Source organism: Malurus melanocephalus, unplaced genomic scaffold, assembly GCF_030028575.1.
Source record: "Malurus melanocephalus ecotype Western Australia unplaced genomic scaffold, MMel_1.1 scaffold_21, whole genome shotgun sequence".
NCBI classification, from domain to species: domain Eukaryota; kingdom Metazoa; phylum Chordata; class Aves; order Passeriformes; family Maluridae; genus Malurus; species Malurus melanocephalus.
In genome coordinates, this window is record NW_026623253.1 from 2,622,468 (window position 1) to 2,636,868 (window position 14,401).

Below are 14,401 nucleotides of genomic sequence, written 5' to 3' on the forward strand. Positions count from 1 at the left end.
CCCATGGTCCACAAGATGCTTACCTGAGGAAACACAGGCTGAGGGTGGGTAAGAGGCATCTCCATCCCCCAGAAATGGGTCATGCTCACCCTGAACACAGCAGCAGAGACAGAGTGGGTGGATGTGCAGCCTAACAAGGGCTAACAGTGCTGGCTTGCTGAGTTTCACCTCCACCAGTCTCCTCCTACCTTGTTTTTTTTTAATGCATTTATTTCAAGCAATTAGGCCCCTGCGATTCACCGTTTTTCCTGTAAGGAAAGGAGCCACATATCTGTTTTCCACCTCTAGAGCTGGTGGCCAGTGCTGTGGTTTTGCCCTGGGTGCTGACCAATACATAGCTCACAGAGGTTTGGAGACAGGACTTTCTACAGAACTCGGCAGCACTGGCTTCCTCCTGGAAATGTTATTTCCACAGGGAGATTGACATGTGCATGGATGGTGGATGGCACCGAGACTGTCCCTGCTGGGAATCAGGCACACCACAAAGAAATTCCTCCACTAGGAAAGCAGGAAAAGCAAAGCCCATGAAATCCCAGAAAGGCACACAGCATCACACCTCCCCAGAGCAAACTCTGACATCTTCATCCATCAGAGCCATGTCCCACAAGGCAAGAAATGTCCCYGCAGTGCCAAGGACCTACACAAAAAGAGGTGACTTCCTTACAGATTCTCACAGTAGCCCAGCAGGAGGTTGGCTCCTCCTTAGCAAGCAGGGTGCCATGATCTTTCTTTCTCAAAATAACTGACCACGCTCACTGATACAGCAAAACAGACCAAAACAGGGCAGACAGCCCCTGTAGCACCACACTTCTGGGTGGAGAAGGGCAGGATTTTCCCAAAGGATGATCCAGGCCCCTTTCCTTTGCTGTCTGGTGGGGGAAGCACCTTGCTGGCTGCACAGCCCCAGGCAAGGAGTGAATCACTGTCTCTTCAGCTCCCTGCAAGGGGAATAAAAGCCAGCAGCACCCTGGCAGAGGCTTTGCTTACAGTCCATGTGGCAGCTCCTGACACATCCCAGAAAGGAAAGGCTGGATTGTAACCTGCAGCCCCAGAGATGAACAAAAGGAGGACAAAGTGCCAGCTTTACACACTCAGGAAACTTCACCTCACTGGAAAAATAATTGCATGGTTTGGGCTGTGTTTGTTTCTCCAAACCCCCAGTAGCTGTCACATTATTAGAGCAGATTACAGAGCATGTCTGCTGACATGCTCAATCGCACACACCTGTGAAAACCTCTCATTTTCCTTTTAAATATTTCCCTCCTTCCTGTCTTCCACTTTTTTATTTTCATTGTTTCTTTGCAAGCTCATTTATCTTCAGAGTCAGCCATTTAGATTTTAATAAAAGGCTTCACTGTCTATCCCCTTTTTTCTTCAAAGGCCCCGATTTATTTYTCTGCCTCTTCTCGGTTCCCCCCAGCCTAATTGTTATTATTTTTAACCTTCARTAGTTTTCTTTGCTTTCTTCTCCATTCTAATCACTCCCTGCTCCTGTTTTCCCCTCTCTGTACTAAGTCCCTTTCATCCTTCACCTCYCTCTCCGCCCCTGGCCAAGCATCCAAATACATGCGGAGCAAGCGTAACCAAACATAAATATGAAAGGGATCATCCAATTTCAGCAAAACGCTTGCCCCTACCTATTCAAATATTTAACTTGCAATGACTAAGCCCAAGAAGATCATAAATTTTTTTTTACAGACCTCTGCAGGTCTTTAATAAARCTCAGCCTGCACCCCGATGACAGCCAGAGCTGCAGTTGCTGAGCTGTTTCCTATGCATTACAGCAGATTTGCTCCGAGGTAAGCAAGAGGGACGCCAGGGCTCAAATTAGAAGCAAGGAGATTTCATTCCCCAGCTGCTGGTTTATTGAAATTCAATGCCTCCCTCTCACCTGACACTTTGCTATGCTAACCCCGACCAGCCAGCAAAGATTTCCAGTCCATGGGGAAGGCAAGCAGCCACACTCCCATCAAACCCAGGCAGTTGTGTCCTGCAGGTCACATTCCCATCAAACCTGGGGAGCCACACCCTGCAGCAAGGTGGAGGCACTGACGGGGACTCTTGTGGAGCCCATCTGTGTCCCACTGCCCAACAGAGGGGCCACTGCTAAAGGAAGGCAAATATGGGGGTGTCACTGAAGGCACTCAGTGCTGGGGACACCWTGCGATGGCCACATCTTGCACTGGATTGTGGCGAAGGCTGCGGRGGCTCCTTGTGCCTTGGAGGGGCAGAACCCGTGGAGTTCTTGCACTGCTCTTGCATGAAACCTTGTTATCCTTTAAACACTACCCGACCATTTCATCCCCGTGGGCAAGGAGGAAGAGAGGAAACTGTCTCCTTCTGGGAAGACAGAGCTCCCACTGCATTTCCACCTTCTGAAAAAATGCTTGCGCTTGTGCACCTGAGCTGGAGGAGTTCAGGGCTGAGCAGCCAGCTGGGATGCCAGCTACCCCAGCCCAACTCCCCGCAGCCCTGTGCTGCACAGYGATGTCTGAGAAGAGAGATTATTAAACCCCCAGGCAACTCCCACTGCCCTGGGATATGCACAGTTTGGAGCCAGCCCCTTTCGCTCACTGCTTTGCCTGGAGAAAAATGCAGAAGCACAAAGAGGGCATGACAAAGGTACAGACAAGGAAACCACAGCTGGAGTGCAACAGAGCCCTCACTGGAGAATCACACTGCACTTTCCACACTTTACACTAAAAGTAAACTGTACTGAAGGGAAGGAAATAGCATCTTTCTTTTCCAAAACCAGAAAACACACAAAAGTTGAGTTGTGCATGCCCCCAAGTGAGACAGTAAGACAGAGCCCATCCTACACATGCCTACCAAGGAGTTTTGACACAGCACTGCCACAGCATTAGCAAAAAATACTGCATTTACAGAGTGCAACAGGATGGCAGAACAAGTAACCTAACTCTCCATGCCTTCTYCCTGCTTCTAGAGGAGACTGAAAGCTGCTGCAAATGGCAGTGAAGTCTTTACCTGTGGCCAGTCTAGGTGCACAAACCTGGCTGAAGAAGAACATTTCCATTTCTGTTATACCTATACTGTGAATTAATTCTGATATGGTTACCTACATTTCACACTGTTTGCACTCACCCTCAGCCATGAAGATGCCCCCAGTAAGGAGGAAAGCCCCGGGTGAAGTTTTGCTGGAGCAACTCTACTGCACTGTTCCAGATGCTGCTGCCTTACAGCAGCGCTGGAAGGGGCTCCTGCCTGCCCAGCACACACCCAGGCACCACCAGCTGGGACCTCAGGCTCTGCTGGGAAGAAGGTACTCATGTTTAGTATCCCACAAGAAAAGCAGGTCTCACCTGCACAACCAGCCCCACAGCAGCTCTGCAGAGGGAAAGTTTTTCAAAACACCCTGAATTCCCCAGCATCCCTCCGGCTGCTCTCCCACAAAGCGGACCTCAAACCCATCTCTCACTAGGAGGAGATAAATAAAATAAAATACACCCGTGTGTGGGCTCATGCAATTTTAATCAAACTAATGTCTGCAAGAAGGGGGGCAGAGGGGCGGGGTCAGGCAGGGATTACGGTGCCACTCGCTCAGAGTGCTCCCGTTTATTGCACATCTGCGATCCCTTTTGAGCTCCCCGCAGCAGCGAGGAGGAYGAGACGTTCACAGCGAGTGCGGCGCACATGGAGCTGTCTCCGTTTTAGTCACTGTCTGCTGCTCGTGGCTTCGAGAGAGCACCCCGGGGAGCCACTCCTCGCTGCTGTGCCAGCTATTCACACACCGACAGCAGCACCTGCAGGGCTGAAATCCAACGGAGAGGGAAGCAAGCATCCTCAAACACCGCGGGTAACTTAGGGCAGGGGGCAGGAGCTAAGGAGAACAGAACTGCACCCATGGGGGTGGAGGAGAAAGGRCAGCACGTGGGCAGGGACAGAGCACCCTGAGCTCCACGGGGAATAGTCTTGCCCCAAAGGAGCAATGACACTGRAAGATAGGAAGGGGACAGTGTGACAGCCTGGACTGGGCATCAAGGCAAGTGGGTGGCAGAGGAACACTGAAAAGGTAACTGTGGGCATCTCTGGGGTGGAAGGAGAAGGCAGTAAGATGAAGCAGTGACGTGAAAAGCTTGGTGCACCTGCAGAAGTGCTGTGCAAAAAGCTGTAAGATGCAAGAGGGTAAGAGAAGGTGGTAGCTCGTGGGGATATAGCAATGTCTGCCAGCTGTGCCAATATCACAAAGGTGAAGGAGAGGAGCTCATGGCAGGAGCAGGAGAARGGAAGCTCCATCTCTCACCTGAGTACAGAGAGCCTGCCTGCTGCTGAGCCAGCAATACCAACACTCCCCAGCCTCACATGGAACACAAAATGCTTAATAACCATTTGGGAAGTGGCCCCATTCACCTCAACACCTCCCTCAGGGACATCTGAGAGCCACCAGCCGCGAGGAGAGGCAGAGGCGGCTGAGCTGCTCAGGGGAGCTGCTCAGGGGAGCTCAGGTATTAACCCACCCCCAGCCCCCAGGACCTGGACACAGCTCCCAGATGGGGATTAAAGCCAGCAAAATGAGAATTTCAAGCACACACCCTGCAGCAGCAAATAATCAGGTGCCAAGAAGGAGATTAACCCTGTGGGGCTGAAGGAAACAAAGGCGTAAGAGCCSGTCTGTTTAAGAAGCTGCTGCTGCTGCTTCTCCCAGACGAACACAAATCCGACCAGGAGGAATCCAAGGGCAGCGCCTGYGTGAGAAATACTGATTGCTAGGAAATAAAAGCCTCTGATTTCATGCAGATCCACAACAAGTGGCACGAAGATCCCTGCAATAGCTGCGAGGAGAGGCGGTGAGTCAGGTAGTCTCCCACCCAGGTTGTACCACGGGATGAATTGCTTCAGAGCTTATTTTAGCTGATGCTGAGCAGACCATGGAGGCTCCCGCAGCAGCCCCTGCTCCGCTGGCTCCCAGACCTACAGCAGGCAGCACACAGCACCCTCGGGCACTGACTGCCGTGCCCTGACAGATGGGCAGCTGCTCCTYGTCTGGGGTCACAAGTGCCACAGGCTACTGATGGAACAGCAGGGCTAGGGGCATGCCCTTCACAGGTCACACAGCCTGATTATTTTGGGGATACACTCTAGCCAAGCCRGAGGGACTGCTGTACCTGCAGAGCTGGAGAAGCAAWACTCTGGTCAGCATTTGCTTGTTCSGGGGATCAYCCATTCAAAGCCGAGATGGGACATCCCCAGCACAGAATGAGGAGCTGCTCCTCCTCATGCAGCCTGTGCTCCTGYCGGGAGGAGACTGTTCCTGCTCTTTGCTGGCAGGATAACAACTGTGAAAGATGTTCCTGTGCTCCCTACTCAGGGGCCAGCCGTGTGTCATGACAGGCTCCCAGGGACAGATCCCGAATGCTCACGCTGCAATGGGAACACGGCTCCCAGTCAAGCAGCCTCCAGCAATACCACCTTGGGCTGTGATCTTGTCAGGTTTCATAAGCTTAATCAGGCTATGCTCTGTCTGGCRTACAGGGGTTTCACAGACAGCCTGGCTGGCTGTCCTCCTGCTCCACACAGCATCCCTGAACACTCAACAGCACTACTAAGTCCTGGCAGTCAATGGCAGGASTCGCATTTTGGTCCTGTCAGCTTCAACCAGAAGATAATAAGGGACAGGATGGATGGCCCTGTGGGCATCAGTTCGTGGACCAGCAACAGGACTGGGACTGTGRTGCCTGGCTCAAACTAATGACAGTTTAGCAATGATGGAAAGCACCTTCTGGCCTTTCAGTGAGGGATCCAAGGAGGAGAGGGTTCTGCAGTGGCTCCTGGGGGCACACGTGTCATCTGAAACATCTCATTAGTGCAAACCATCCACAGTTACCCAGCTTGATTTAGCCCTAGCAGAACATCCCATGGCCTGAACATACCATAGGAGACAGCCAGTCCATCTTGCAGTACTGATGGTGTGTGACAGGGCTGCCTGCAGAAACTCATCCCACCGCTGCCACAGCGCAGCTCGGCACCCATGCTGGCGCTGCGCTCCTCACAGCAACAGGCACCAGCTCAACCCAAAACCACTGCACTGCTGCCCAGCCCAGAACACCTCTGGTGTCCCAGTGCCCTCTCTCCCCTTCCCTCCATCCACATCAAAGCCTCTCAGAGCAGATGAGATCTGAGGAGCCCGGTGTCTCCAAGGATGGGCACATAGGACACGCCGCTCTGGCCGCGGACACAGGGAGCGGGAGCGATCTGAGAGTGCCGAGCATCAGCGCATCGCTCCCCACTGCTCACCAGTCCTGTGACTTACAAAGTCACTTCAAAAGGAGCTCCTCAAAGCACCATTGCTGCCTCTGACATCCCAGTCACAAAGGGAGAGGAAAAAGGGTGGGAGGCRGCAGTGCAAAGGTAATTACTGCGTCCTGACAGCCCTGATGGAAGGCAGTGCTGAAATCCCAATTGTCTTCTCTGGAGTCAAAAGCCTCAAACAGCATCCAGGGCATTCCAAGGACACATGGAAAGGGTAGAGCCCCCACCAAGCCCTGCACGACGAGGCCAGATGGAAAGCTGCCCTGTCTCTGGCAGCTCTGGGGCCTCCTTCCACTGCAGGAAGGAACACAGACACTCCTTCCACCCCAGTTCTTCTCTGGTCATCCCCRTCCCAGCCCTCCCTGCCCCAGCACMCCCAAGATGCCAAYCTCCYACAYAYCCCACTGTTCTTAACAGCACAAAATCTCCCACCCAAGGTCTCCCACCTGCCACCTCCACAATCCCCCCTCCTCTCGCCTTCCCAGTGCTGCTGGTCCTGCCTTTCTTCCGGCTCCCTTTTCAGCTCTATTTCTTTCCTCCTCTCACCTTTTCCTTGTCTTTAACTCCCTCACCTCCACCTCCCTCAGAGYACTCACTSTGCCTTGTGTGCTTCCATTTGCTCYCCATCACACTGCCCAGCACTGGGAYGACCACCACCTTCCCTTTCCCTTCCAGTAGGGGCAGGGGCCYCATAATTGCTCCCTACCCCACAGCAGCCAAAGGGCTCCATCTCTGGCTCAGCTGGCCCTGCACTCCAGGAYTCTGCCTGGAGGCAGGAACCCCGAATGCAAAGGGATGTTTTATCCTGTGCCAGCCCTCTGGAAGTGTTCATACACTCATCTGGCTACAGCAGTTGAACTTGACTGGGGACTTTAGTATGATGGGCAGTGCTCTTGACTTTACTCATGAGATAAGCTYTGCAGAGCCAGCACCCAAGGGACACCTGAGCATCTCTGGATAATGACAAATTTACCTAGAACACACCTGCAGAAAGGAAGAGASTGGAAGCCTCCCTGTGGCCATTGCGTGTCTTTCATGCTGTCCCAGAGCAGCTGCCCCTCTCAGGGTGGCCCTTCTGGCCTGCAGACACAACAAAGGAGCTCCTTCAAAGCAGAGAATCTCTCCAAATCATGATGGACTCCTGCCTCTGATAACCCCAGCTCTCCACCGCCTTCCCTTCCCTGTAGGGAACCACGGCTGTGCCAGGTGGGCCACCCGTTGGGCACAACCATCACCTGCGGCTTCACAAGGAGCCCTGTCTGTGGACAGGTGGCATCAGTACACCTGAGAGAGCTCAAAAGGTGACAACAGACTGCCAGAGCAYCTGTGGTCATCTGTGGCACGCTGATGCAACTTTTCTGCAATTTTTCAGTGGACAGAGAGCCCAACATTAAYCCTCTGATGAGGAACCTGCTGCTTTGGGATCTCTTCACTTCTACGCAGCAGCACAATGCCATAAAAAACTGATCTCTCTAAACCTTCTCACCCTCAGTATGTTCAGCACTACAAGTTACAATCAGGAAATGCTTTTGGTAAGCAATGCCTTCATAAAAACCTCGCTCTCCTGAATAGGCAGCTAAAAATGAAGGATGACAGGGTCTGAGAAAGTTAAGTGCTCACAGCACATCTAGCCAAAGACAGAGGCATTCCTGCCCAGAAAACCCTGCCTGCCATGACACACTTCCCCAGGGCAGGCATCCTAAGCTCTACATTTCTTTGGGCAGCCCCAAGTTATCATTTTAACTTGCAAGCAGTAAGGAATAAAGCCCTGAAGGGTGCAGTATGTTGAAACACAATGTCAAAGAAGTGGAGCAGGGCAAAGCAGGGACACTGAAGGGCATCCAGCCCATTAGTACCAACTCAGTCATCCACCATCCCTTAAGGCAGAGGCTCAGTCAGACTTCAAATGGGGAGCAGAGCAGCCCCACCTCTTGCCTCCTCAGGGCAAAAATCACGCTTCTCTCTGCATTCTAAAGCGCCTTTGTTCAGGTTTGCCCTGTTCGCTCTGGCTTTTCTTTGTAGACTCTCCAGAAGCATCTCTTGTTGACGGCAAGGGCAAGTGGGGCGGCTAATCCCATTCCATTAGCATCCTCTGAAATACTCCAAGGACTCRGAGGCTGCCTGGGTGCAGGTGGCCAGAAGGCGGCTCTCACTAAGACAGCACGGCTTCTGGATGTGTGCACACACATCCAGCCCCAGAGCCGTCTGCCATCAATAAAGCCTGCCAGAGGGAGGGAAGAGGATAAAGGAACAGCCCACATGTGGCTCCAAAGGAGATTTTTCTCCTACAGGCACAGCTTTCCCAATGCCAAAGGTCGCTACGGCTCCTCTTTTCTGAAGGTGACACAAAGCTCCTAAAATGGGGGGAGCACGTTAGGTGTAAAAACAACTCACAAGGGCCAGAGAGGGTGAGTGGGACACCCCCAGCCCCCCCTGCTCCTGGGAGCTGCAACAGCACAGCCCCTGATACCCCAGGGGRCAGATGTAAGGCTGACAGAAGCCATCCCCTCCTCATATGACGACCCAGTGGTGCCTGCAGCACTCTCATGTTCCCTGCAGCCCCCCTTCCCATTACATTTCCCATTTATAAACAGCTGTTTGGCAGTATTACCAATCAGTGCTGCACAGAATCATGTTACGTTTCCCACCACATCAGTGTGTTATCTTCTATCCTCCCCACCTCCAGATGCTGCTTTCCTTCCACCACCCCCAGCATGGAAAGCAATAATACATTTCTTCATTTTATTCAGGCTCTACTTCTCTGATAATACAAACAATTTACTTACAACCCATGCAACCCATGCAAAAAAAAAAAACAAAAAACCACAAACCAAAAAACAGAAAGTTTTTTTGAAATTAAATACTGTTAAACCCACTTAAAATAAATRCTTGCTGAAGGAATATCAGCTGGAGACTGCTCTCTGACTTATAATAATCCCACTGCACCCAGGGAAATCCTCTTAAACCTATATCAGATAAAGATTGTAAAACTGTTAGAGGGCTAAACTGACAGGGCAGCCACAGAACCAAGATAGAAAGTTTCTCTCCCCAGCKTCTCCCTACCAAGGGGCAGCTCTGTCACAGTGCAGATCAGGTTTCCTTCTCAGCACATAAAGCAAAGCCCTGCACCACCTGGAGCTGAAGGGAGAGGGGACAAAGACCAGTCCTGCCAGGGCTTTGGGCTGAAGGATGAACAGGATGCTGCGGGACCCAAAGCCTGCATCTGAGAAGCACCTMAAAATTCCTTTCCCTCTCCTGTGTCAGCAGAAGAAGGGCAGAAACCCTCTGGAGCTTTAAACTTGAAGGAATCTCCCCATCTCCCCTTCCCCCCAACCCTTTCCCCCACCCCGGATGCTCAATAGCAACATCTCTAAATTAGAGATAAGGATTCCAAATCATCAGAGCTAGGGGTGGGACAGAAGCAGTAGGCTTTCAAGTTCAGTGATACCTTATCTGAGATTACAAAAAAGGATCTGATGTAGATGGGTAATGCTGTTGGGATATATCAGGCTCGTGCTGCTCTGCAGTTTGCCTGAGCACTRGCCACCAGTTTGACTTTGTTGGTTTTGTGATTTTTCATCAAGAAGCTGTGCAACCACGCCACGGGAAACATTCTGAGACACAGAGCTGAGCAATGAGCACTGCATTTCTCCTCTGCTACCCAGGGACTCCACTGTTCATCACCAGAGTGACTTGTTCTCCAASACAACCCAAGGAAAGCATTGGCATCAACAGCAGGAACAGCTGCCCCTGCCTCTCAGGGCAGCAGAGCAACCACATCTGAGGGGCTGGAACTAAAGAACAAATAAAGCAATCCTCCAGGGAAAATGAATTTWAAAAAAAATAAGGAAAAAAAAMMMMAAAAAAAAAMMGGAGGAGTGGGARGAAGAGTAAGCACAGCAAAAGCCTCCCCAGGGAGGTACAGCAGGAAGAACAGGCAGCGTGGAATGTGAAGTTTTCAGCAGTAATCGARTAAGGGGCCGCTCCATAGCGGGATTTCTCAGGGCTGCAGCTGGCTGGAGCCACGGGGACCGTATTCCACGTTCAGAGTTCAGTGAGCAATTGCTAAGGCAGGGGACGGGTGCCATATGTCACCAGCTGCGCTCACAGGCAGCGCTTTCCCCGTTTAACGCCGTGAGACGCTCTGGAGGCACACAGGCACACAAACCTGCCCGCTGCGTGCCTCTGCCCCGCCACCCGGCCCCACCACGGCTGCCAGAAATGCCACCAGGCGCTGCCGGTGACACTGGCAGCGGATCCCCGTGCCGTGCTGGCTGCTCAGTCCCCATGGCTGGCGGGGAGGAAGACATGGGTGTCCCTGAGCTCCCCTCTCCAAGGAGGAGAAGGCAGCCCCTGGAAAGCTGCCGGGTGCACAGGAGGTCGGGGGTAGGTACCAGTCTGCCCACCCCACATTACAGCCTGCTGGCTCCACCACCTGCTCTCCTGACCCAGCCCAGCTCCTTCTGTCTCTCCTTTCATGCGTTTCTTTTTCTTTTTTTATTGTCCAGAACTTTTCTTAGTTGTGCATGTAGTGAAAAAGTCACCATTAAAAGGGTTCAGGGATGCCCAGAGAACATTACGAGGAAATGCTGGCTTCAGGATGGGAGACAGCATTAAAGTGTTTTCAACACCAGACAATCTTTTGCTTAAGGCTTGAACTAAGGATGCTGACTAACCCACTGTGGTAGAGCTTGTCTTCAAACACACCAGGACCTCTGACTAAAGATTATTCTATCCTTCTTAAAAAACGTTTGTGTTCTTTACTTCTTCTCAGCACATTCTATCAATACACACTCACAGTCTATGCCACCAATCCCTCTATTCAGAGCGACAGACTGAGAGGCATCCTATAAAACCAYTGTGACAATTATGTTTACCAAACACCTCATTTTTCCAGGAAATGGCAAGAATGGGAAGAGTCAGCAGGAGAAGCGAAAAGGACACATGATCTGAGCAGAGCTGTGTTTTCAGCAGCTCATTTCAGGGCAGCACAGGACCCTAAGCCCTACAGCCTCCAGCCTCACTGACACTGAGGAGGCAAAGGGCTCAGCAAAAGGAAATGCCACATTCCCATCAACCTGAGGGACGCCTGAGAGGAGCCAGGCATGGCTGGAAAGCAGACCAGAGGGCACGACTTGGAGCCTTCAGAGGAGAGGCTTTTTCAGGAAAGACTGCTTTAGTTTCCAGAGATCATTTTAGCTGACTGGTCTGATGATACTGTYCAGGCTCAGCACCGCACAGAAACTCACCCAAGCAAAACACAGCAGCTCTTCAGTCCGAAGGCAAGTCAGCATTCGGGATTCCACGCCTGCCTTCCTGACAAGGAAGGGATGTACAAAGTCTGGAAGCGAGAGGGCTCATTTAAAAGACAAGCCTAGATCTGTGAGTAGAGGGCTGTGCAATTGCCTGAGGCTGTATTAATTTACATTTTTAGAAATGCCTTGCAGAACACACTTTTTTCTTACAATGCCTGGGTACAACTGTGCAGATATGTCCAAAAAAGGACATGTATTATTATTGCAATTGTTCTCCACACATTAGCTATAATAAAAAAGTACCTCTGCCTCAAAGGGGACAATATAGGAAAAACATATGGAATAYCGTGATGTGTTCCAAATGTGTCTAATGCCAGGTTTTTGAAAAATGGGTAGGTGGATGGCACAAAAAAACCCAGAAAGAATCAGTTCCCCAACTSAGAGCCCTTCCCACAAAGCATGTCATGCTACGAAGCTGCTCRTGGTTTCGAGGGACAGGGCAGAAAGGCAAGGGAGGGGAAACAAAACCCTGAAGAAAGAAACAAAAGAGTGGATACAATGGATTATCTGGTTTTTAGGCATAGTCTGCCCACAATCTGTTCCATTTCTCCTGCACAGACTGAGGTACAGAAGTGATGTAATGTAACAAAACAGTAAAGTGAAAATCAGACAAGGAAYTCCAACAGGAAAGAATAGGAGATGGCATAATGTTAACAAAACAGGAGTAACTGGAAGTGTTTAGCAGGAAAACACAGTGACAGGGGATGAGATAAAGACACACAAAATGAGTGGGCACTGTCCCACTGTGCAAGGACACGCAGAGARGTTTCTGTCATAAACCATCATTTCTAACCTGGTTGGTACCCACAAAAGAATGGTTCGGGAAGCACAGGAATATCCAGCCCATGCAATTCCCTGCCAGACTGTACACGATGAAGCACAGGGCTGCCTGTGCCAGGCTCCCACGTACCTGCCCACGGCCCCCCCAGTCTGGCAGTGCCTATCAGCCTCACGGCTTCTGCAAGGGGAAAACTGGGGGAGCTCAGGCAGCTACACTTCCAAGATAGCAGAAATGACTAAGCAGGACAGGAGGTGAATCCTATTCGGCATTATTACCAGGCAGAGCTGAAATGTAAGCCTTTGTTTCTAACTCCCGCTATCTGAGGAGCTCAAAGCACATCACAATTATTTAGCTTAGACTTTGTGAAAGGCTTGTGTGCTATTATCCCTAATTTTACCAGCTGGAAAATGGTGAGGGAGATGAAGAGCGCCATATCCAGGGACATGCAGCAAGTTGGCAGTGTAATAKGGCCCAATGCCTGCAGCATCACAAACGGAGTGCAGCTCTCCAGGCTGTGGCCATAAGAACTGCCTGAGGTGAACAGGTTTACCCCTCCTCACTCCCCTCCAATTAACAGACAAACACTTCCTTTCTATCCACAGCCGGAACAAAAAGGAAAAGCAGAGGAGCACCTTCACGAATTTTTTGTGAAGGTTACTCCAGAGAGAATTAAGCACATAAAGGGGGACAGCAAGAACAAAATACCCATGTATAGCTGCAAAGGACCACATATAAGAAAGCATTTGATAATTTTTTAAAAATCCCTTTCTAATGTCAGCTAAAGGGTAATTTGAAAGTGAAGGACATTTTATTCCTCTGGGGAGCTAATTACTACAAMAAGCACAGCCCAAACCGGGGAAGATGAATGTAACTTACACAGCACACCACCAATCCTACCACTCACTTTGGTTATCTCACACGGCTTGGCCAGATAAGGCACACACGTTTCATGGTGGTAGCCAAGCCACCCAGACAGACTCAGAGAGATTAGGACATCAGTATTTAGGACTTCGAAGTTCCACCTTCATACTCCTGCAACCTCACTAGAGAAATAAGAACAATTTGAAATATAAAAAAATATGCCARAAAAAGATAGAATTTGGGGATGTAGAACAGATACTTTTTGTTCTCATGATTGAGATCATCAGTGTTATGCCATTATTTAGCTCTGATCCTCCAAACTCTTTTATTTAGCACCAAACCTCCAAACTGCTGCCTAACAATGGTTCCTTTCTGCAGTGCAGCCAAGCACCTCATCACAGGACAATTCCAAGTGGAAGGAACCTTGGGGGTCTGAAGTGCAGCTACACGATCAAGCAGGGTCAGTTATAAGGTCAGACAAGGCTGCTCAGAGCTTGATCCTGTCAGGTCTTGAAACCCTCCAGAGATGAAGCCTTTGCAACCTTTCAGGACAGGCTGAACTGCTTATTTCGATTTTTGCCCTGCTGCTGCTCATCTGCAAAAAGCCTGGTCTCCCCAGGACACAAGCTGTCTGCTYAAGTACAGTGACAAACATTTTTCCCTGTCTCCCAGGTGAAGACGAAAAAGAAAAAAGGCAGCACAGAAAGAAGAGCCCSCAAAGACTTCTATCAAAATTGGTAGGTCCTCATCTCTGAGACTGCCATCTCTGTCTTCAACACCTGCCTCAAGCAAAGCCACCTTCAGCCCAGCTGACAGCTGGAAAAAACCAGCAGCCACCGAAGTCCATGTACCCCACGTGAAGAGAAGTGGCTGCTCTCATCCAGGCTCCCAGGAGCAGACTGTGCTCTCCCAAATCCAACCCGTGACGTGACTTTCTCCCTCTGCTCTGTGCACAGACAGATCACGTATGGCAGCACTTGATGAAGAAGGAGGGAAGCTGCTGGCAACAAGCAGTAGCAGCTGGTACGGGATAATAAAAGTTTTTTTTTTTTTTTTTCTTGCCTGCTACACACTCTTTCACTCTCAGCAGAGATTACAGAGGTTTTTGGTAGCAAGTTCAACAGAAGAGATGAGCTTTCTTCTCTTGGATGTTAGTCTGCAACACACCTAGCTCCTT

At 50.6% G+C, this 14,401-nt stretch overlaps 1 protein-coding gene across 3 annotated transcripts in view; it reads right to left on the minus strand.

Annotated features, from left to right (window-relative positions):
- Window positions 1-14,401, minus strand: part of IGSF3 (immunoglobulin superfamily member 3) — an 89,409-nt gene that overhangs the window by 42,549 nt on the left and 32,459 nt on the right. The gene's annotated exons all lie outside the window — the stretch shown is intronic.